Source organism: Emys orbicularis, chromosome 15 (assembly GCF_028017835.1).
Source record: "Emys orbicularis isolate rEmyOrb1 chromosome 15, rEmyOrb1.hap1, whole genome shotgun sequence".
NCBI lineage: Eukaryota > Metazoa > Chordata > Testudines > Emydidae > Emys > Emys orbicularis.
In genome coordinates, this window is record NC_088697.1 from 8,228,513 (window position 1) to 8,251,491 (window position 22,979).

Sequence of the window (22,979 nt, forward strand, 5' to 3'; positions counted from 1 at the left end):
AAATAGCGCCTTGGGAGCCTGGGTGTTTCTCCACTTCTTGCCAGCTGGGGGAAAGCCTCTTGGGGTAAAATCTCCTGTCCCACTGCAAAAGTGAGCATCGTGAGTGGGAACGGTCAGAGGCCCCACTAGGGGGGCTGGCCCTGCTTTCCTACTGTCTTCTGATGTTGGCCACAGAGCATCAGCAGCTGCCCCGCATGCTGGCCTGCAGGTGGATTTCAGTGGGTGTTTGGCATGGCAGGGAGCAGGCTAGCTGGGTGTCTTTGTAGCTGTCTGCTGGCCACGCATAAGCATGGTCCTCCCCTCCTCTTGCCCTGCGCTCAATTGCTGTGTGGCTTATAAGCCTTCCCTTGGAGCTGTCAGCACCAGCCGCCTCTGCTCTAGATGCCAAGAGGAGGAAAGGTGTTCTGGGCTTCAGCCTGGGACTCTTCCTCCCTCCTGCCTAGTCCTGGCTATTAAGCCTGGCCCTGGCACTGCTTCCTTTAAATGCCATGTGGGCAAGAGGAAAAGCGTGGCGGGTGAAGGTACAGGGACCAAAGTTGTGGACATCAGGTGAAGCAGTGAGAAACACAATCATCAGGTCAACCCGCAGGAATCTCTAGCCAGACTGTTAAGTTCTAGGACCCCAACCTATAGCAGCCATCCTGTTGAACCAGCTGGACCAAAGACCTATCTCCAGTGGGCATCAGTCACCCAGCAGGAGGGAAAAAATCATCCTGGTTCACCCAGAGACAGGATAGCCAAGTACATTGAGCTCCAAGGCTTTGCAGCAAACCAACATATTTCTAGGAGGTCCCACTAAGATTGTCATGGGACCTGCTGCTCTTTCTTTTTCTGGACCACTGTGACTCTCAGTTGGCTGATTTGCACTCTGCACTTATTGCTTCCCACCAGTGGCTTCCTCTCACAGGACTCTCTCTCCTCCTTCAGCGACTATAGTCCTGCTCTACCGGATCCATGGGTCCTGCCCTGAGTCCCTGCATCCCCCTGCTTTGTCTCCATTCCCTGCAAGCCTCAAAAATGTCAGGGGAGGCCACCCTTCCCTTCACTCGGTGGTCCTGTTCATATCGGCCAGCTGTAGCCTCATCTCCCAGAACTCAGCCAGCTGTCACTTGATCCGGTCGTACAGTCACACACTGACTGGCTCCCCTGCCTGGATGCTCTTGTGGAAATCCCACAGGCGACGCTGCAGGACTTGGCACCGTTGGTTTCTTTAATGTTGTGGTGTTTGCCCGAACACTGGAACAAAGCCGCCAACTCCTCCCTCACTGACTCCCACCAACCCCCTGGTTGCCATAGAACCCTCTGATGCTTTCCCGTTCTGCCAACAGCACTAGGCCTCACAGCCCTGTCCTTTTATCTTGCAAGCTCTGGAGGTTCATCTTCCAATATCCTCTGCCGTGGGTCAGGGAATTGCCCACATTGAGCACACGGTGAGAGCTGCGTGATCTAAACAGTCCATTGGCACCACCCTGCACTGGGCTGTCGATGTGCTCTCCTTCACATAAATCCAGTCAATGCGACTCCTGGCCTGTCCCCACAGAAAGGTGTACCCCATCTGTGGCTGGTGTGAGCTCGGGTCAGAAGAATAGGAGGCTACCGCCCGCCCTCCACTGGTTCCACTACGGAGAAACACGTCCTCTAAGCCGACCTCGCTACAGACCTGCGCCAGAGAGTGCTCATTGTAAAAACGTTTGCTCTGACGGTCGGGAAAACAGGACCAGTGGTCCTCAGGCCGGCTGACACAATTAAAATCCCCCAACACCAAACACCATGAGGTCCAGAGGAAGGGATCCAGTTCCTTCCATTGATCTTTCCTTTCACACCTTAACTGGGGACCATAAACACTAATATAGCGGTAACCAGTGCCACGTGTTACCAGATTTGCCTGTTACTTTAGTATATGCTCATTTATTCGGGTTACTCTTCTGGCGGGGGGGGGGGGGGGATTCTGTAATTCTATCAATGTACTGCTTGTGTCACTTGTGTTTTTATATGGAGCTCTACTTCTCCCGTTTGCAAGTCCCCTCCAAATGGAGCTCTCCTGCAGGACCTAGGTTCTCTAGGGCTGGGTTTCTCTAACCCCAGAACTGGATGAACACACCCACACCCACACACACATTAACAGAGCAAGTCTGAGCGGACCGAGTCAATCAGCACTGTCAAGCTGACTCCTTATATGTCTTTGGATTCACTGGGCTGTATGAAGCGGCACTTTCAAGGTGCCCCCCCTTATATGCCCCTGGGCTCCATGGACTGGGTCAAGCAGCACTTTCAAGCTGTTACCCAGATTCAACACATCCCTATCCCCACTCTCACATCACAATTGTACTGGCAGTAACCTACTTGATGAGCAAACCCCACAGTATTTTGGGCGCTGCAGGGATCGTTAGCTTAGGTACAAGAAGCGTTGCTGTAGAGTGACTGGGGGAAGCTAAAAACACAAAAGAGTAGAGTTCAACTAGAGAGAGAATCAACCAGATTTTAACCATAAAAGTTATTTATTGAATAACAGTGATAACTACACAAGGAGGGCTAAACCAACATAACATACATTATTAAAGGTTAATACCTAAGGTAGAAAGGAAAACAGAGAGAGAGAGAGAGAGAGAAAGAGGGGGGATCTCACCACTCCCTGAAGCTTGAACTGGTCGGGATTCCCAGGTGATGATGGTAGCTCAGGATCCTGAGGGCAGGAGACAGGCAGAGTCCCCAGCACGATCAGTCAGGAGAAGATGGAGTCCCAGTGGAACTGATGCATAGTTTGGATCTAAGCATCAGAAAACTGACTGGAGGGTGAGTAAGGATTTTTGTAGAGAAAATGCAATGGTCCAAGGGAGAATACTAGATTTGTTTATGGGTAAACTGATGACTCAAGGGGTTTCTTTAGGCTAGACAATAGGAGCTGATCACTCCTAGCTATGGGTGTGTTTTCTTCCAGGGAGCTCACAGTCCAACTAGGCTGCTTCAGTAGTTTGGATATCAGTCAAGGATTCCTTACTAGAATTGGTCTGATAACTGCTGAGCTGGGTGTGGGCAAGCGTAGGTTCATTAGCATCTGGAGCAGAGATTCCCATGATGCAGTGCTTCCCTGCTTTTCTGGTCCCAGAGTTCAGTACGGTTCTCCAATCTGTATGCAAATTGAGATGTCTCCCATTCCCATCTCTCATGCAGATGAGGCTAGGTGAGTTGTCTCTGCTCTCCATTTTGTATGCTAATGGAGATTTCTTAATCTTGTCACCCTTGTCAGGAGGGGTCGAGGTGTGTCTCCCAGCGCCCTTCATTGCTCTCTGCAAGTCTTTTCTCTGATAGGTTTTGGTTTAAGCAGAGGCTCGGGGGGGGGGGGGGGGGGGGAGGGGTGTCTTTCATGAGTCAGACAGGCTGGATACTCCGCCCTGGTTCCCCAAGAACACAGAGCTGACTGGTATCACACGGAGCACAAAGTCCACCAGTAATTAGCTTCCCTAGTCAGAGCTCCACCACCTTATGTACTTGCACTGTGAATGTGAACAACAAGACTCCAACCCCATCGTTCTTCCCTGGCCTGGAGGACCAGAAAGACGGGTCCTTCCTCCAATCACCCTTTGCCCATCAATCTGCCCTAAAGTCATGAATGTGCATTTCCTGACCCCCACCATGTCCAAGTCCAGCTGCTCCAAGGCACTGAACATCAAGCCCCTCCTCCAGTGCCCCCAAATCCCTGCCCCACTGCACATGGACACTTTCACAGATGCCCCTTCCCCAGTACTGCCCTCGCTCAGCTGTGCAGAGGAGCTTTCGTCCCCAGTCCCTGTCCCCTCTGGCACCATCTCCGAGGGCTGCCCTGCCTCACTCTCTTACTGCCATATTGGCTTGACCAATAAGTCCTGTGGAAGAGACAGCTCCTGTCCCTCATTGTTAAAGGTCAGGTGGACCAACTAGGGGCAGAAGCCCACGTTCTGTTGTCCTACTGGGGAGCTCAAGTTCAGGGACTTGTGTTAGGTAAAGGTGCCGCTGCGCTCCCAGGAAACAAGCCACCCCTGCACAAAGAGGGATGAAAAAGGTTGCTGAAGCCCGGGATTGAACCAGGGACCTTTAGATGTTCAGTCTAACGCTCTCCCAACTGAGCTACTTCAGCAGCTGCATAGTACTTTTCGGCCTGTTGCTTCTCTGTCTGGCAGGTTTTTGTCAGCTGTTCGGTATAAAGAAGTAAGAAATGTTGGTGTTGTTTAATATGTTCAATTAGTTGTTTTAATAATGTATTTCTAAAGTAATGATAAGTGAATCACTAGCTTTAATAGAATTCAACATGGAGTATATGAACTATGACCTTTGGACTCCATCCTTGTAAGCAAACTTGTTTACATCTTAGACATTGGAGTGCTCTGGCTCAAACCGGACAGAACCAGTTTTTCCTGCCCAAAAGGCCTTATAAGAGCCTGCTCAGTGCCTGCGTGGGGCTGTCCATTCCAGCGGCAGTGCGTGCACGGTCGGGTCTTCCTAACGCTCCAGAGCTAGAGAGAAGAGCACCATCTTTCCCGCAGCGAGGTTGAGGAAGGAGAGGCCTGTCATCACGATCCCCGTCACAGCGAACTGAATCCATTTGACCTGTGGAGGGTCCCTCTTCCCAGAGGGTCTCCCCACCTGCGACGAAGTCCAGCAGTCGTCGGGACTCCCAGTGGTCCTCCTCGAAGGCTCTAAATCAGCCGGAGAGTAGAAGGTCCCGGGCTTCGCACCTGCACGCTGTGTCCACTGCACCTCAGTCATAGGAAAGGTTTCTGTACTGGGGTTTCTTTTATTGTTTTCTAAATGCCAAGGGAGGTTTTGTGGGTCTGAGCTTCAAGCTCCTAAAGTCAGTCACTGAATCACTGTTTGGTTAAGTTTGTTTCTTCCCCCACCCCACCCATTTGCCCCAGTTTTCTGTACCTTTGCCCTTAATATACTTACCCTTGTTTGCACCATATTACCTTGTCTCTCTTTATTTTTATTATATCACACAGGGTAAGCTAAATCCACCGGTGACAGACATGGAAGGGAGCCGAGTCTGCTCTTCTGAGAAAAGGGGCTTTCCTTTTCTATCTTTCCCCCTACCACTTTTTCTAATATTTTCTCTCTGAAGTGTTACTTTACTCCCCTTGGGGTAACACAGCCATGGCACACAAAAAGGACGTCATTGTGAGCGGCCCATGAAGGCAAAACTCGCTTTTGCCTGCCTTGCTCAGCTTGACTTGCTTCCTCCCCCCGTTCCTGCCTTAGTTCCCAGGTTGACCTGGTGGCAGAAGGGAACTGGGGGCCAGTAGCGCGGGGAGGAAGTTGAGCTGGACCCTGAGCTAGACTAGACCCTGGCAGTGAGAGTCTGGCCACCACTTGCCGCCCCACCCTGTTGTCCTGGCTTCCCCCCCCCCGGACCTCATTTAGGAAGGGAAGTGGGGCTTCTGTCTCCCCTCCCCGATTTTCACACCGCAGAGGAGTGCGAACAGGAAAACGAACGGCTGCTCCACACTCCCACCGGAGGAACCGGACGCCCTTAGCTGTGGTGAGTAAGAAGTGTCTGTTGATTGACAGGGCCTGTCCCCTAGGAGCTGGAACAGCAGCTGCCACCAGGGCCAGCTTTATGACCCGTGGGGCCTGATTGGAATACTCGGCGGTGGTCCGGGGGCTTCGGCAGCGGGGGGGGGGTCCGCTCCGGGTTTTCCGCAGCACCGAAGGACCCCCCGCTGCCGAAATGCCGCCGAAGACCCCCGGAGCGGGGACCCCTTAGGCACGGGTGCGGGGCCCTCTTCGGCACGGGGCCCGATTCCGGGGAATCAGGTGAATCAGCTTAAAGCCAGCCCTGGCTGCCGCCTCCCCCTCGGCTCCAGGCTGTGGGAAATGCTCATGGCCTGGCTGCATGGGTGGATGCTGCTCCATGCTCTGGAGAGCGTCTGTATTGGTCTGTCCACCCCCCGCCTTCACTGAGCCAGTCTGGTAAGGTCCCAAGTGCCCCCTCCGGCTTGGCGGCTGAGAGTCTGTGCAGACATCAACCCCCCTGCCAGCCCCCACAGCCAGCAGCAGTGCCAGCCCCCCAGCACCACAGGGGCACTCAATGCACTTCCTGTGGGGAAATCGCTCCTTGTCATCCAGCTGCTAGAATGAGAGCCAGGAGAGAGCAGTGTCTGGCTCACCTTGGTGAGGAGAAGAGACCTGGTGAGTGCTGATCTCCTTCAGTCTCCCCCGCAATGCTGGTCAGTTTTATTGTCACTGTAATAGTCAGTGCTTCCCTTCAGGGCTGTCCGTAGAGGGGTGCAGGGCCCAGGACAGATCCCCCGCTTCCCGACCTAGGCCCCGCCCCCACTCCACCCCTTTCCCCGAGCCCCCACCCATGTCCCGTCTCTTCCCGCCCTGAACCATTCCTCTCCCTCCCCCACCTCTTCCTGTCCCCGCTCCTCTCCCCCAGCACCTCCTGCACACCACTGAACAGCTGGTCACTGGCAGGTGGGAGGCGCTGAAGGGGAAGAGCAGGAACTTGGGCGGAGGCGGGAAGGGAGCGAAACGTGTCCGTCTGAAGGTTTTTTGCTCGGCCTTGAGGATTAAGCCCGAACCCCTGGCATGGCTAGGTCGGGGTTGTCCTGGGCTCTGTGGGTGGAGAGCTCAGCTGGGAGAAGGGGCAGACTAGGGGAGTTTGTCTCTGATATATAAGGGCTTTGTCAGCAGGAAGCTGTAGGTCACATGCTGAGGGTGACAGGGGGTTTGAGCTGGAGCAGCAGCATCAGGGGAGCAACGTGTGTGTGTGCGTGTGTATCGGGGGGGTCACTTGGTAAAAATGAACCTGCCAAACCTCTCCCTCTGCTGCAGCAAAAGCCTCACATTTATCTCCTCAACTCCCCACCATGAAAATCTCCACCCCTCCCCCGCGCTGAGAGACCCCCTCACTCCCATGGAGATTTGTAATTGTTCTAACTCTTCCTTGGCCTTTTCCAGTTTTCCCAGACAAATTATCAGGGACATTTCAAATGAGAATAACAAACCAAACCAAATGAAAACCAGAGAAACCCCCACCACACACTGTTTGGGTCTGAATTTTTCTACTGATATTTGGAGACAATAAAACTCATCCCTCTGCTGGCCAGAAACCAAAGCTAGACCTCCCCCGCTGTGTCTGTGACTTCTGCTACCGAACCACCAATGCACTAACTCCTTTTGGGAGACATTTTGCTGCACAATACTGTGGCTATTCCAGTTATTGACTCCAGGAAACATTTTCCTTAGCCTGGTTCCGTGTGTCACTGGTTTCTCTAGCAAAGGTCAGTCCCTGGCCCTGTGGTCCAGACATCCTCATTTACATCAAGCTTCAAGTTCAGAATCACTTATCATTCCCGCTCTGTGGGAAGGGAGACTTTTCAAAGTGCTCTCTGTGCGACTGCATATGGCTAAGCAAAGAGAACAAACTCCAAATCCCCTCTGTGCTTTGGGAGCCAGGTTTGCTGTGTGAATTCTGGATTTCAGATGACTTCAAGCCTGGGCATTGTGATTATTTACTAGTTTCACTAGCATTGGGCCACTGTTGTGCTTACAGCTGTGGTGGTTGAGGCGTTAGAGTTGAAATCCAATAGCATTTTCCTCTGCAGGTTCAAATCTTGCTCACAGCGCGGCCTGCGTTTTAGCCAGTCTGTAACCCAGGCAATACCTCTCTACAACCCCCTGAGACACTCTCAATTCTCTCCCCAGCCCAAGTAAATCCTGTTCTGCTCCTTTCGTAGAGATCCCTGGGACACCACCTCACACTGTGTCCCTGAGGTGTCAGGCAAACTCTCAGCACCTGAAGCCTCTGCCACTCACCTAGCGCCCCATGCCCCGTAGATCAGCCATAGCCCTGGCTGCTGCTCCTCTCTCTAGAGTGTGAAAGGAGCCGAGTCAGCGACTCCATGGCTGCTACGGGGCTGCAGCACCAACAGAAAAAAAAATAGGTGCTCAGCACCCACTGGCAGCCAGCTCAGGCCCTGTCCCCCCGCCCGCATCTCTCACCTGCTAGCAGGCCTGGCCGACAAGCTCCTCCTCTTCTCCTTCACTGCCTCCTGCCTGCCAGTGATCCGGTCTGCTGGAGGAGTGGGGAGAGAAAGAAATGGGGCAGGGTGGGGTGGGAAGAGACTGAATGGGGTGGGGGTTTGGGGGCAGGGCCTGTGGTGGAGCAGGCGTTGAGACCGCGCGGGAACTCTTAAAGTCGGCACTTCTGAGTGCAGACGCCTTCCCTGAGTCTGAGCTACCAGGATCCCTGCCGCAGAGCAGGCGCCACAAGTCTCAGCCTCCCTGTCCCGCACATGGCTCTGGGCACCACCAGGAATCATTTGGCTCCTGGCACACAAGGCAACTTAAAAGCAGAGCATTAGCAGCCGCCCGCATGCTGGCCTGCAGGTGGCCTGCAGTGGGTGTTTGGCATGGCAGGGAGCAGGCTGACCGGGTGTCTTGTTGCCTGTCTGCTGGCCACACATAGGCATGGTCCTCCCCTCCTCTTGCCCCTCCCTCGATTGCTCTGTGGCTTATAAACCTTCCCTTGGAGCTGTCAGCACCAGCTGCCTCTGCTCTAGGTGCCCACTCTACACAGTACTGGTGTATTAGTACTGGGCGCTAACCCATTGCACCACCGGAGTCCACACTTAGAGACTTGTCTCCTTGTTTCATGGATGGATTGGGGGGTGGGGGTTGCGTTAGCTAAAACAAATCCATATTAAAGGCTGCAGGATGGCAGCAGCAGAGGTGGGGAGCCTCCCTCCGTGTGCTAGAGCTGGGTCCCCCCTTCCGCTGCTGAGGGGAAGGTTGGTGCTTTGAGCCCATCCGGTGCTGGAACGTCTCATGGGTGAGATTAACGAGACTCTTGAGAAGAGAAGAGAAGGGAAGGGAAGTCTTTTCTATTCCTGCCAAGCTCCATTGGTCTCCTGTGGCCCTTTCGGCTCTCTGCTCCCCTGCTGGGGAGATGCAGAGACAAGCCCCCATCTGGGTGAGTCACTGAGAGGCTGTATCCAGTGCAGTGTGTGTGGGGGAGGGGGAGGGTTGGATTGGGCTCAAGGGGAGAAAGTTCTGTGTGATAGTGTGTGGGGGAGGGGGAGGGTGTGTTTCTTAGGATAGAAATGATGGAAAACACAGGGGTAGTGACAGTGAAGCCCCGTGTCTGAGTGTTATGACCCTGTGTGGTGCTGCCGTTCACCTTCCTCTCCTATGGTCTCATCTTTCATTAAATCCAGGATTTTTTCACCTGTCATCATCCCAGAGGTGTCCCACATGCCTCAAATACAGAGTGTCCCTCTTAGAGACGCCGAGGACTGGAACTGATTTCAGCTGCTGGACAGCTCTGCTCGGTTTTTATACATTTACATAGGAAATACCGCCCAAAACTCCGCCCCACACCTGCCTAAGTCTCTGGGAGGGAGTTTGATTGGGGGAGGGGGTCTGGGGTGCAGGCTCTGGGATGGAGTTTGGGTGCTTGGTACAGGCTCTGGGCTGAGGCACGGGATAGGTGGAACAGGAGGAGGGGGAGGGGGTGCAGGCTCTGGGAGGGAGTTTGGGGGCTGGGGGATGTGGAGGGAGGGGGTGCAGGCTCTGGGAGGAGATTGGGGGTGTGGCACTTACCTGGGGCTCCAAGACGGGGTGAGCCAGGGGGCCTTTGCACGCTGCTGCCCCCAGGCACCACCCGCACAGCATCTCACTGGCCACAGGGGCGCTCGGGGCAGGGGCAGCGCGCAGAGGCACAGCCCCGCCCCACCCTGCCCTGCCCCGGGGCTGCAGGAAGGGGCCAGCAGTCACTGGAGTGAGCAGGCAGATGCCGCTCAGCTCCGCTGCGCTGCTGGGGCCCCTGGGAGGAGTCAGGTTGGGCAAGGGAGAGACCCGACTCCAAAACTAATGGAGCCCCACGGGCCACATTGGGGAGGCTCGCGGGCCACAGATGTCCCGTGGGTTGGGAGTTTGAGATCCCTGATATAATTGCTTCAGCCTTGTAGTTTCCCAAGTGCAAAACTAAACATCTCTTCAAATACAAGGGAGTGAAGATCAGTCAATGTTCAGAGTCATCCCACATAAATGACCCATGTTGTTGTTCATGCTGGCCCCATCCTGTGCCCATCGCCTTTCCCTCCTCTCCCTTAAAAGTTTTGGTATTTTGCATAGAAACTTTCTTTCCTCAGGAGAGACCTGGGAACCAGGGCTGCCAGCCAGACAAACACCTTTAAGAGGAGGTGTCCCTCTCCCTGTCAAAAAATGATCTCCCTCCTTCAGTTCAGTGACAGCCTAAATTGTTCCTTACCCTGGCAGAGCCAGAGGATTGAAAGCAGCAACATCAAACCCTTGTGTAGCTCGCAGGAATGAACACAAACACTCCCTGGTATCTGAGGAGATGTTTAGTTTTACCCTTGGTCAACTACAAGGCCAAAGGGAAAGCTGGTGACACCAGATATAAAGAGTGAAACACAACACATCATAGTTATGCCCATAGTGATTGCAAAATCTTTGTATATACTTCTTATTATCAGCAGTGTATTGTTTTCTCTGGAGTCTAGACCTTGACTATACCTTGGCTAAGAAATTTGTACCTTGATAAAATAATTGACTGCCCCTGGTGAAGGCAATGGACTTGACACCCACTGGGGCACTAGCGTAGCTAGCGTGGTGCAGGGGAAGCAGCCACTTCCCCCACCTTTCCAAAAGTGGCCGGAGGAGCGAGGGGGGGTGCAGGCTGGCGGCCTGGCAGCCACGGCCGGGCCGGAGAGGAGCGAGGGGGGGCCCAGGCTGGCGGCCCGCAGCGCGGCCCGGCAGCCGTGGCCGGGCCGGAGGAGCGAGGGCGGACGCAGGCTGGCGGCCCGGCAGCCGCGGCTGGGCTGGAGGAGCGAGGGGGGGTCCAGGCTCACAGCCCGGCAGCCGTGGCCGGGCTGGAGGAGCGAGGGGAGACGCAGGCTGGCGGCCCGGCAGCCGTGGCCGGGCCGGAGGAGCGAGGGGGGACACAAGCTGGCGGCCCGGCAGCCGCAGCCAGGCCGGAAAGGAGCGAGGGGGGGCCCAGGCTGGCGGCCCGCAGCGTGGCCCGGCAGCTGTGGCCGGGCCAGAGGAGCGAGGGGGTGCCCAGGCTGGCGGCCCGGCAGCTGCGGCCGGGCCGGAGAGGAGCAAGGAGGCACCCAGGCTGGCAGCCCGCAGCACAGCCAGCAGCCATGGGGGGGCGGTGGGCGCGGCCGGAGGAGCGCGGGGGGCGGAGCATGGCAGCCGGAGGAGCGAGTGGGGGGGCCAAGGGGGTGGCACGGCAGGGCCGGAGGAGCCATGGAGGGGGAGAGTCGGTGCGGCCGGAGGAGGAGCCAAGGGGGCATGGCCAGAGGAGGAGCAAAGGGGGGCGCCTTTTTTATCTTTGCTCCCCCTCCTCTTAAAAGCTGGCTACGCCACTGCACTGGGGTGTCCCTACACAGGTACAAGTACTAACAACATGGCTGCCTTTTAGCCATAGTTTTTAATCAGGCCAATAAATTGATACAAATCCCTGTTAAATCATTTCTCAGCCCGAGTCCTTCACCCACATTCCTTAGGGCATTGGGCCACCAGGTGGACTTTTCATTTCCCGCCTCAATTTCACACAGAGACACAATTTCCTTTGCACAGATCCATGAACAGCGAAATCTTCCTGTGTCTCTGGTCTGAGCCAGGGCGTTCGATTCCAGTGAACCCTTCTCTCCTGCAATGGCGATGGTCAGACAGAGGGGACGTGGCACCTGCATCCCTGCCAGGGAGATATTGGCTCGGCTCTTCATGCTGCTGTTGTTAGTCCATGAAACATCAAGGGTGGAATGCAAGGCTGAGTTCACGCACCAACCCCCTGAAATATTTCAGTGCCCCAGAGAAATCCTGCCCCCTGCTATTGGGGTGATGGGCTGGAGAGTTGAATGGGAAAGGGACTGTCTGAATTGTCAGAGTGGGGAATGAAGAACAATCTACAGCAATGTCGTTAACACAAAGACACTCTCATCCTGCTCCAGCCGGAAGGGAAATGGGCAGGAATTCTCGCTGTTCAGCCAAGGACACACTTACACTGATGCGCAGCTGTGAGTGTGCTGGGGAAGCTGGTCTGAGCAAACAATCTGAAGTGACAATTCAGTGAGAACAGAATCATCATGTAGTAAACCAGCCATACATCAAGTAGTTGTGGCCGAGTGGTTAAGGCGATGGACTAGAAATCCATTGGGGTTGCCCCGCGCAGGTTCAAATCCTGCCAACTACGGAAACACTGGACTGTTATTATTACTGTAGTCTTAGTGCCTGAGAATCCACAGTGCGAACTGGAGAGAGATCTAGTTTCACTCTGTCTACATTTAAAACACTGCTATAGCACTTTGGACTAGACAGTCTGGACGGGTTTTCCCATCCCTGTAAGAGCTGCATTGACAGAACAATTCTCCCTTTTATTTAGCACGATCTAACCAGGGCTTAGGTCACCTTAACTATACTGGTTTGGCGGGGGGGTTTCACACCCTGAGAGACGTCGCTCTGCCAGTTAAGTGCCCAGCGTACACCAGCCCTTAGATCCCTCTTGGTATTTCAATGCAGGCACTGACCTGTGCGAGGAAAACATCAGCTCACAAAGACAGAGACTGAATTCCCCACATTTAATCTCTCTGCACTTTCCAGAAAGTCACAAAATTCAATTCATTCTTGCTAGGACAGAGAAAAAAAAATTGACACTAAGTTTTTGGCTTGGTTAAATAAAATTCAGTGTTTAATTAATATAGTAAAAATATGTTCTGATTCTTCTAAATAACAGCATAACGTGAAATAAGAACAGAGACAAATCTTGTCAGTGACGACTAATTTCGCAAACGCTCTTCCCATTATTAATTTCCACGCTGCCCCCAGTGGAGGTCTGGGCACCTCCAGTGTCACTGCTCTGCATTCCCCTTCCCCTTAGAATTGTTCTCGGCCATTCCCAAATGTGGAACATTGGGCAGGTCAGAATGTGACTAGTGACCCCGGCTCCTTCCTGCCCCTGCCCTACATTGCTCCACAGCAGCGTCTCCCCCTGCAGAGTCACCCCAGCACTGCAGTGCAGCCCCCAGGGTTCAGCAGGGCCCCCGGCAAGGACAGTGGGTGCAGCTAACAGCCCGGTGTGCCTGGCAGTGAGGCAGGGGCAGCCCGAGGCTGGAAACTCTGAGTCAGCTGTAAAGAAGCAACACCCCCCACAAGTACAGAGATTGAATTCCCCAACGTTAACATCATGGCACCCGGTAGAAAGCCACACGGGTCAGTTGTATTTTCACAGGGAGATGCAAAAATCAGGTGACACCAATTTTTAAATTTGAGTAAATAAAGTTGAGGAGATAGTCATTAAGCTCACAAAAATATGCCAAAGATCCCTCTACATAACACCTGAAGGTGAGATAGAAACAGAGACAAACCTTGTCAGCAAAGGCTAATTTCCCAAATGATCCTCAAAATGTTACTAATTCCCATCTGTTCTCCACAGGAGCTCTGTGCAGTGTAACCGTTCTGCAGGCAGCTTCCCATTAAATGCTGTTGTGGGTCATTCCAGACCTGGACATTCACGTATTTGGAGTTGCATAACTTAGGTCAACTTAGCCCGGTAGTGTAGACCTGCCCTTAGGCTGTCTCCACTTAAAACACAGCTGTAGCACTTTGGAGTAGACAGTCGCTACAGTGATTGGAGGGGTTTTCCCATCGCTGTAGTAGCCAAATTGACAGAATTCTTCCATCCACCGAGCACTATCTCTGCCAGGGCTTAGGTCAGCTGAACTACATTGGTTAGGAGGGTGGCTTTTCACACCCGGAGAGACGTCGCTACGCCAGTTAAGTGTCCAGAGTACATCAGCCCTTAGATCTCTCTTAGTATTTCAGCACATGCAATGAACTGTGCGAGGAAAACTCACAAACTCAGAGATTGAATTCCCCACATTTAATCTCTCTGCACTTTCCAGAAAGTCACAAAATTCAGTTCATTCTTGCTAGGAGAGAGAAAAATTAAGTGACTCTAATTTTTAGACTTGAGTAAATAAAGTTATGGGTTTAATTAATATAGTAAAAATTAGGGCTGTCGATTAATCGCAGTTAACTCAAATCTACGATCATAAATTAAAATCTATGACCATAAGCAAAACCCCCACCCCAGAGTACGCTGGGCAGTGTCCTTCGCCTCAGTTTCTCACCTTGTGGTGTGACAGGCCAATCCAATGTTCCTTTAACAGACCCCTCCGCTCTCCTTCCACCAACCCCCGCTCCCCTTGGGCAGCAAAGCCCCAGGGGGAGGGAGGGAGGGAGGGGAAGGCATCGAGCGATACCTCAGCTTCTGCTGCCACCACTCCCTCAACTGGCTCTCAGTTTGCCCTCTCTGCGTCACTGTCGCTCCACGGCATTGTCCTTCACCCTGCTGCTGAGAGCTCCTGTGTCGCCACTTCCCCTGCTGCCACCTGCCTGTCTCCTGCGGCCACGTAGTGGGGGAACCTCACTGCAAGTGCAGACTGGGCAGCCTCTTTCATTGCAACACCATGGGCGGGGCGCGAACTGCCAGCTGGGGGAGACTAACCCTCTGCCCCGCCCCTTCTGCCCGAGGTCCCGCCCCTTCTGCAAACCCCACTGGAGCCCAGAGCCCCCACACTGCAGCTGCCAGCTCCTGCCCCAGCCCCTTCGTGCCCCCAGCCTGCCTCCCAGCCCCGACTCACCCTGCCATTCACTCGCGTGGCTCTGCGCTCCGTCAGCCGGGGCGGGCCAGGCTGCGGACGTGACTCAGGCTTCGGCAGCATGGCCGCGCTTCCCTGACGAGGCATGAGGCAGGCCAAGAGCTGTGTGCAGCCTACAGGGAAGTGGGAGGGAGGCGTGTTCGAGCCAGCGTGTCTCGTCCGTTTCTCCCTTGCCCCTTGGGCGGAGGCGGGAAGAGAGTGAAACGAGCCCGGCTGAAAGTTTTGTGCTCGGCCTTGAGGATTAAGCCCGAGCCCTCGGCATGGCTGCTGGGAGATGGGTTTCTGAGTCGCATCCAGCTCCTCTTCGGTCCACCAGCTGAAACCACTGAGGCCAAGGGAGACATTTTTGAGGTGGCAGAAGGGGGCCTTTGAGGCTCCCAGCAGGTCGTGAGGAGCAAAGAAGTAACACAGGGTTACTGCCATCCCTGGGTGGGCTTAAACCACCGACCTTTCGGTTAACAGCCAAACACACTGACCCATTGCCCCACAGAGACACACAGATACAAGTTACTAAGACTGCTGCCTAGCAGCCTGTGTGTCTGCAGCAGAGTGTTGGGGTGCAGGAGGGAGTGAGGGGTGCAGGCTCTGGGAAGGAGTTTGGTGCAGGAGGGGGCTCTGGGCTGGGGCAGAGTGTTGGGGTGCAGGAGGGAGTGAGGGGTGCAGGCTCTGGGAAGGAGTTTGGTGCAGGAGGGGGCTCTGGGCTGGGGCAGAGTGTTGGGGTGCAGGAGGGAGTGAGGGGTGCAGGCTCTGGGAAGGAGTTTGGTGCAGGAGGGGGCTCTGGGCTGGGGCAGAGTGTTGGGGTGCAGGAGGGAGTGAGGGGTGCAGGCTCTGGGAAGGAGTTTGGTGCAGGAGGGGGCTCTGGGCTGGGGCAGAGTGTTGGGGTGCAGGAGGGAGTGAGGGGTGCAGGCTCTGGGAAGGAGTTTGGTGCAGGAGGGGGCTCTGGGCTGGGGCAGAGTGTTGGGGTGCAGGAGGGAGTGAGGGGTGCAGGCTCTGGGAGGGAGTTTGGTGCAGGAGGGGGCTCTGGGCTGGGGCAGAGTGTTGGGGTGCAGGAGGGAGTGAGGGGTGCAGGCTCTGGGAGGGAGTTTGGTGCAGGAGGGGGCTCTGGGCTGGGGCAGAGTGTTGGGGTGCAGGAGGGAGTGAGGGGTGCAGGCTCTGGGAAGGAGTTTGGTGCAGGAGGGGGCTCTGGGCTGGGGCAGAGTGTTGGGGTGCAGGAGGGAGTGAGGGGTGCAGGCTCTGGGAAGGAGTTTGGTGCAGGAGGGGGCTCTGGGCTGGGGCAGAGTGTTGGGGTGCAGGAGGGAGTGAGGGGTGCAGGCTCTGGGAAGGAGTTTGGTGCAGGAGGGGGCTCTGGGCTGGGGCAGAGTGTTGGGGTGCAGGAGGGAGTGAGGGGTGCAGGCTCTGGGAAGGAGTTTGGTGCAGGAGGGGGCTCTGGGCTGGGGCAGAGTGTTGGGGTGCAGGAGGGAGTGAGGGGTGCAGGCTCTGGGAAGGAGTTTGGTGCAGGAGGGGGCTCTGGGCTGGGGCAGAGTGTTGGGGTGCAGGAGGGAGTGAGGGGTGCAGGCTCTGGGAGGGAGTTTGGTGCAGGAGGGGGCTCTGGGCTGGGGCAGAGTGTTGGGGTGCAGGAGGGAGTGAGGGGTGCAGGCTCTGGGAAGGAGTTTGGTGCAGGAGGGGGCTCTGGGCTGGGGCAGAGTGTTGGGGTGCAGGAGGAGTGAGGGGTGCAGGCTCGGGGGCCATTTGGGTGCAGGAGGGGGCTCTGGGCTGGTGCAGAGGATAGGGGTGTTGGAGGTTGTGAGGGATGCAGGCTCTGGGAGGGAGTTTGGTGCAGGGGGGCTCCGGGCTGGAGCAGAGTGTTGGGATACCAGACGGGGTGAGCGGTGCAGGCTCTGGGAAGGAATTTGGGTGCAGGAGGGGGTCCGGGCTGGGGCAGAGTGTGGGGGTGCAGGAGAGAGTGAGGGATGTAGGCTCTGGGAGGGAATTTGGGTGCAGGAGGGGGCTCCAGGCTGGGGCAGAGTGCTGGGGTGCCAGAGGGGGTGTGGGGTCTGGGAGGGAGCTCTGGGCTGAGGGTTGAGGTGCAGGTCATGAGAAAGGAAAAGAAAAATATTTCGGACGTCCAGGGGCCCGATTCTGTCGGCGGCGGGGAGCTGCCCCTTGCTGCGGCCGGGGATGGTGAGCCCCAGGCAGCTTGCCTGATGGCCAGGTCCCTGTCTCGGCGGCCCCAATCCTTTTCCCCCACAACGGTTCCTGCGGTTGCCCCGCCTGGTTCGGACCCTGCCCGTCAGGCCGAGTCTGGTCTGCCCGGGGAAACGTTCCCAGTCCCCACTCGGCTCCCAGCTCAACCCCATTGAAGGGAACGGGTTGACCTGATGGCCGGTTGTCTCATGGATGTCCAGAAGGGGTCGCCCCAAGCCACCTCAGCCGACCGAGAGAACCAGGAGATCGGACAGGATTCCAGGTTTGTCCTGCTGACAGGGCAGGTGGCTTTTTGACTCTGTCCTTTCAGAAATGTGTGCAGAGATTTGTGGGACAGGGTTTTCAGGACCCCTGAGAACCAGAGCTGAGCCTGGGGTCTGATCCGAGTATTGTACCGACCTCTTTGCAGGGGGCAAAGCGCACGTCTGACGTCCCACCCCCACTCCATAGAGCCCGACATTCACGCAGCTTCTCCCATGGGATTCCCTCCATCATCAGAGCCATGTGGAGAGAGGAGAAATTCTCCCAGACTCCCTTTAGCCATTGCCAGCCCCCAGGGTAGCAGAGGTTGGGGGGCTGGGTGCTCTCGTTAAGAAATGCCGGCTCTCAGGGAAGTTGCGAATGAGCATTACTAAAGTGGGGTGATGTGCTGTGGAAAACTGCCCTGCTCCAGATGTTCAGCCTTCAAGGTTTTGTTCTAATTTGTGTTCCTGCCCTTTCTCCCTCTGACAGACTCTAGAGGCGAACAGGAGCCGATTGAGCCACCCACTCATCACATCTCTCGTGAGACGGCAAAGCAGCTGTTGCATGGGAAGGAGGAGACAGAAGGGGCAGAGCAGTATGTGCCGGGCTGTACCAGCCACGCGTTGGATCGGGGGAGTTAACCCCATAGTCTAGGCAGAGGAAGCCAAGGCCCCCACCCGCAGCCCTGCTGGACATGCTGCAGCTGCAGCACCATGTGAAAGGGAGCAGCCCAGCTCAGTCTAGGCAGATGCGGAAAATGGAGGATGCCTGTTGCAGGCTCCAGCCCAGAAGCTGCTGAAGCCCCTGACTGCAGAGCCCCGAGGCGCCGAGACCCAGGCGCATCCCCAGGCACCTGCAGACGCGCAAGGGAGATCGGAGTCTCTGGGAGTTCCCCAGGCCGGGAGCCCGGAGACCCCCAGCCCAGGGCCTCCAGACATCTCGTAGGAAGTAGCCCGGGGGGATTAGCCATTGTCCTGACTGACGTCAGCATGTTTTGGTTGGATCCCCATTGACTCAGTGGCAAACACACTCACCATTGACAAGGCCCTGGGCTAGGACCCGGGACCCCTGCCCTGGCCGCCATCCATCCCTGGGTGCCGGCCCAGCTCCCCAATGTGCCACCAGGCTGCACAGCCCCCAGAGGAGGGGCAACTATATTAACTCTGAACGCTGGGCCACACAGCCCTGCAAGGAAGGGCAGCTGCACTGACTCTGGCCATTGGGCCACACAGCCCCGAGAGGGAGGGCAGCCATTTTCACTCTGGCCATTAGGCCAAACCGCCCTGAGGCTATAAGTGCCCGAAGGTCTAGGCCAGAAGCCGCCGATCTCTGGAGCTCAATGTTTGCTGCCCGGCAGCATCGCCCTGGGAGACCCAACACAACACTGCGTGGAAGAGGCGTCTCGTTCAAGGATGTGTTTTGCAGAAATCGTGACCTGGACCTTTGGGCTACACCTGTTCTGATTGGTGCACGTTTCCCTTCTGAGACGCCCTAAGGGGGGGAGTGAAACCCTCGCCCATTGGTAGAGGGCAGTGTGGGGACTGCTTAGAGGGAGCACGGGATCCTCTTGCGGGCAGGTCACCCCAACCACAGCATTTCCCCTATTTGGTCAAAGCCCCTCCTGGGTGGTCCTACAGGGCTGACGCCCACTTCGATTGGTAGAGGACAGTGGGAGGAGTTCTCAGAGGGGACATACAACCCACTTCCGGATGGGTCACCCTGCCCCCGTAACTTCCCCCGATTGGTCAAATCCACTCTCGGGGTGACCCTACGGGGCTGATACCCACTGTGATTAGTAATCTGTCCTGTTCACCACCATGTTTGTGGCCCTGTGTGTCACAGGGAAGTAGCCTGGGGTAATTATGAATCTTTTGATTTAAAATGGGCACTTGTAGTTACACACAAAGAAGAACTTTTCAAATCCGCTGTATTACACTGTGCACAGAGCTGGTCTGTACACGTCACTATTGACTCTGACCATCGGACCACACAACCCTGAGGCTAATTGCCTGAAGGTCTAGGCCAGAAGCCGCCAATCTCTGGAGCTCAATGTTTGGCTGGATCCAGAGCTGGGACAAGGAGCTTGCGGGTGTGGCACTCTGTAATTCATGAGTGACTAGTCCGAGTGCTCCTGTACTGAGCAGGGCGTGATTGCACATGCTAAAGGCTGTGTGACCAGGCCAGGAGTGGATGTCCTGACAGCAGAGCAGTGTCAAAGGCGCGCCAGGCTAGAGAACTAAGGGGCCATGGCAGTTCAACAGCCCAGACCGGGATTGTACCCTGGGAATGTCCTGGTGGCGCAGCCATTAGCAGGGTGTTCGCACAGCTTGTTCTTCGGAGTGAAGTTTGCACTTTAAGCGCTGGTGGAGTGATTTGAAGTGACACTCAAGCGTGGTGGCTGAAAACAGTCCGAGAGTTTACAGTTTTATTCTTTCTGTTTGCTTCTTTTGGGAGAGGGAAATAGAAACAGAAAAACAGAAAAATGAGCGATGTTTTGCAGAAATCATGGCCTGAGAGCGGGATTGTGGGCAGGCTGGGTTGGCTGGGTCCCCGGGGATATATGGGGCAGGCCGGGATGGCTGGGCCCTGGGATATCCGGGACAGGTCGGGCTGGCTGGGCTCAGGGGTATCCCATTCACCCTGCAGTGTCCACCGGTGCTCACGGGCTCGGGGCTTTGACACCCCCACTGTCCTGGGACAGGCCCATATCTGGCCCTAATGGGGCTGCTCACGACCCTGTCAGCCTGGACCGGCCCCACCCCATCCCAGGCAGGGACCGAGGGCCCATCCCGTGCTGCCCAGACCCGCTGGCTCACCGGGTGTTGGCTGGTGGTTGGGCTGTTGCTGGATCCCTCCCTGTGGTCTGTGGCAGGCTGCTCTCCCCGGGACGGGTGGGGGGACCCTGCACACCCAGGGGCAGTTTTACAGCCCTGGGGCCCGTGGGCTGAGACTGGAGAAAGTGGTGGAGGGACAGGACTTGGGGGTGTCTGACTAGGTGGGAAAATTTTCCACCCAAGGTGCCTTAGAGCTGAGGGAGGCAATGGGAAATATTCTGACAGAATGCGCCCAGGCGCAGAGCTGTGTGTCCTGGCAAGATGAGAGCACCCACCAGGGGCTCCTCGCATCTCCCTGTTCTCCCCCAAGCTCCGTGGGAGTCCCAGCCCCCTCTACTTCGGGTCCCCTGCATCTCCCCCCAATCTCTTCCCTGCTAGGGTCGCCATGTGCCTCCCACTGCCCTCTCCCCAGACCAGGGTCCCCAACTCGCCCTCATTGCAGGGGCTGTGTGCACCTCTATTCCTGCTTTTTTCCCCACACCAGGGGGTGACACTTCTCCGGGGTGCCCAGGGCCGTGAGCTACCCCTGCCCTTAGCGGGAGGGTCTGCGCCAGCCAGGGGCAGCTCCCCGGCTCCGCCACGGGTGACACAAACCCTCCCCTCTCTGCCACACGGACGCCGCTGTCCCTCTGTGGGTGGGCAGAAGCCAGGCCTGGTCGGCAGGAGACAGATCACTCGATAATTGCCCTGGTCTGTCCATTCCCCCAAGCCATCTGGCACCGGCTGCTGTCAGAGACAGGCCACTGGCCCGTGGGTCTGACCCGGCATGGCCGTCCTTCTGGAGCAACAGGCACACACCACGCCCCCCCTCCGAGTGTCCCCCTGCGGTGCCCAGCCCCGGCTCCACAGCACACTCTGCATTCACAGACCTGCTGCTGGCAGAGGGACGGGGCCCCCAGCTCCCCCGGTCCCTCTCCGTTCACGCCCCCCGGACGCACCGCACCAGCGTGGGTTACACTGAAATCCAGGGGCAGTTTATTTCACAGCGATTTGGGACGTCCCAAGGAAAAGTGCTAGAAGCCAATGGCTCCCTGGGAACTAACCCCAGAGCCCGCCTGGGAGAGCCGAGAGCGAGCGACGAGGACACGTTCCTGGCTAAGGAAGTTTCCCACCCGCAGCCTTTGCAGCGATGTCCAGCCAGGCTGGCTGGGAGCCTCCTTCCAAAGAGAGGCCAAGCTGAGGTTTGTCTCCTCGGGGAAGGACCAGGGTGTGTCTCAGTCCCCTCGTGACATCCCCTGACCCCGTTGTCCCGTCCCCTAAACAGGACACCCCACCCACCCCCTGCGGGTTTTGTTTCTTCCTGGAGCTTTTCCATGTGACTTGACACCTCCTGGCTCAGCGTCAGGCTCAGCAAGGCAAATAGGCCCCATTGAGAGCCCGAAAATGCCCCCAGCCCCCAAACACAGCGACTCGTTCTGCATTGTCAGGAAAGTGTTTTATTGCAGGAAGCAGCAAGAAAACAAACCTCAGTGACAGGTTCCAGGCACCTCCCCCCGCGACAATCTTCTCCCCACAACCTGCCCCCGATACCCCATGGATGTGGGGGGGAGGGGGCGGCTGTACTGTATGGTGGGCACCCAGCGAGGCAGGCACTGGGCTCAGGCTGAGGGTCTCAGTGCCAGCTTGGGGGGCTGGGCACCCGGATTTTCACTCATGTGGATGGGACTGGGCGCCCAGGGTGGGAAATCCCCCCCCAGGCCCCAAGCTGCCGGCATGTGGGATAAGGGGAGACGCTGAATGTCCCTGTGGAGATGCTTGGCGGGCGCTGCCCACTGGGGCAGGGATGGGGCAGGAGAAGAGCCCCCAGCGAAGGGGCTGCCCAGGAGCCAAAGGGGGGAGTAGAGGACCCCCTGCTCCCAGATCATGGCCAGCGCCTGGGCTCTACAGGGCTGTGTCAAAGCGCACACGCCTTCCCTGGCCTCAGGTCACGCGGATCCGGCTGCTCTGGGTTCTGCCTCGGTGCGTGGGGCTGGATGAGGGTGGGGGGGGGGTTGCAGAAAGGGCCAGTGAGGTTCTGGCACCGCAGCAGGAGGTTGCCTTAGCGATGGTCATTGGTGGCGCTGGTCTTGGGGAAATCAACATGTTCTCTCACGAAACGCTCATAGGCGTCACGTGGTCTGAAATGGGCCAGGCCGGCGGCCAGCAGGATAGGGGTCAGGAAGAGCCAGGGGCAGGGTCCCCTCGGGGCCAGGGCTGTGTCTGTCACTGGATCGACCTGCAGTGGGGAGAGGGGGGAGATGGGTGGAGACAGCGCGGGGTGGGGAGCTGCCTCCTCCATGGATCCTCCTGAGCCCAAATGCCTCCCCCTGCCAGCCCATTCTGCCCCTAAAGCCTCATTACCCCAACCGAGATAAGGGCCCCGTTGTGCCAAGGAAACTGAGCAGAAAAAAGTTAAAGTTGGGGTCTCCATCTCCCTCGGGGGTGCCTGTTGGGTCTGTTCTCGGCTCACCCAACGCCTCGGGCTCCCCTCAGAGATGGATCCAGCTGCTGGCAGAGCTGAGAATCCCTAAGTCTCCTTCCCCTTCGGTGTCATTATGTGGAGCCCAGCCAGGCAGTTTGGGTGAGGGGGGTGAGGGGGTGGAGGATTTGGGGTGGGGCAGCTCCTCCCACCGAGGGCCCCAGAGATGCTGGGGGGGTTGGGTGGGCACAGGGCAGGGTCCTGAGATACTGAGAACCCCACAGCCCCAGTGCCTGGTGCACCTGCCCCTGTGATTCTCAACCCGGTGTTTCCCCACGGATGGGAATGGAACCCAGGAGTCCTGACTCCCCACTCCCTCTAACCGCACAGCCCTGGTGCCCCAGTGAATCTACCCCCTTACTGGTGCCCTGAATACCCCATAACCACAACCCCCTGTCCCAGTCAGTCCCTGCCCAGGTTCTCTGCCCTGGTCCCTGGGCATCGCAAGGGGCAGCGACCCAGCCAGGGAAGGGGCAAGCCTGGCTGCTGGAGACGCCCAGGCCCAGCAGAGGCAGAGGAGCCGGGGCCTGCCCCGCACCCGGCCCAGCACCACCTGAGCCCCAGGGCCTGGGGGGAAGGGCGAGGGCTCAAGGG

At 56.9% G+C, this 22,979-nt stretch overlaps 2 non-coding genes across 2 annotated transcripts; one reads left to right on the plus strand and one right to left on the minus strand.

The window, feature by feature from the left end:
- Positions 1–4,041: 4,041 nt before the first annotated feature.
- Positions 4,042–4,114, minus strand: TRNAF-GAA (transfer RNA phenylalanine (anticodon GAA)). Its single transcript has one exon. It is a non-coding gene; the product is annotated as a tRNA-Phe (tRNA).
- Positions 4,115–12,117: 8,003 nt separating this feature from the next.
- Positions 12,118–12,199, plus strand: TRNAS-AGA (transfer RNA serine (anticodon AGA)). The gene has a single exon. It is a non-coding gene; the product is annotated as a tRNA-Ser (tRNA).
- The last annotated feature ends 10,780 nt before the right edge of the window (positions 12,200–22,979 follow it).